Source organism: Frankliniella occidentalis, unplaced genomic scaffold, assembly GCF_000697945.3.
Source record: "Frankliniella occidentalis isolate FOCC.00 unplaced genomic scaffold, Focc_3.1 Scaffold318, whole genome shotgun sequence".
Lineage (NCBI taxonomy): Eukaryota > Metazoa > Arthropoda > Insecta > Thysanoptera > Thripidae > Frankliniella > Frankliniella occidentalis.
In genome coordinates, this window is record NW_026267443.1 from 38182 (window position 1) to 38882 (window position 701).

A 701-nucleotide genomic window follows, 5' to 3' on the forward strand; every position below is an offset into this window, starting at 1 on the left:
CCCCCGGATTCCTACCAGATAAGTTGCTTTTCCTTACCTAAGTCACCATGCGTATTAAGAGGTGATAAACCTTTTACTTCTACCGAATAGTTGAGAATGTGCAATACTTGTATGAAGGATAGTCCTTAAAAGAAAACAGAAGTCAGATGCCTGAACATGTTTGATATAGATTTTCTCTCTGAAAAGCTCAATGTTTGTTGGGTTTACAATGTACGGGTATAATGGCTTTTAATCATCCTTCAAATTAGATTTCTGGGAAGGACGAGCCATAATCATTACGAGAATCGACACTAAATAAACTATTAATATCTGTAAACATGTGTGTTTGCCTTTGAGCCCCCCATTGGCTGATTGGCCTTGCCTCTTGTCCACGCTACGCTACGCCACGCCCCTATCGCTCCGCCGGATCAGAGTGGTCCCAGACCAGTCAGATTTTCTCTGTAATAACTGGCGTGGCATGAACAGCAACAGGGAAGTATTTGGGGGGGGGGGAGGGGGGATCTGATACGGGCTGCACAGCCCGGCACAGCCGTCACGCAGCGAGCATGACATGCACGTCGTCCGACTTTGGCCGCGTTCGAACGACGTTGGACTTCCCTCGCTCTCAGGCGCGCCCCCGTCTCTCGCTTTATTGCACCGACACGACCAGGGCGCACCCGGAGGCGTCCGCCGCGCGGAACGGGAGGAAGAGAGAGAGAGAG

General features: G+C 50.4%; 1 protein-coding gene across 1 annotated transcript in view; it reads left to right on the plus strand.

Moving 5' to 3' along the window:
* The window catches only part of LOC113214333 (PAXIP1-associated glutamate-rich protein 1), a gene marked incomplete in the record, with an annotated part of 1468 nt that extends 1152 nt beyond the window's left edge, over positions 1 to 316 (plus strand). The window contains 1 exon segment of the mRNA XM_026433675.2: positions 7 to 316.
* Between the last annotated feature and the right edge of the window lie 385 nt (positions 317 to 701).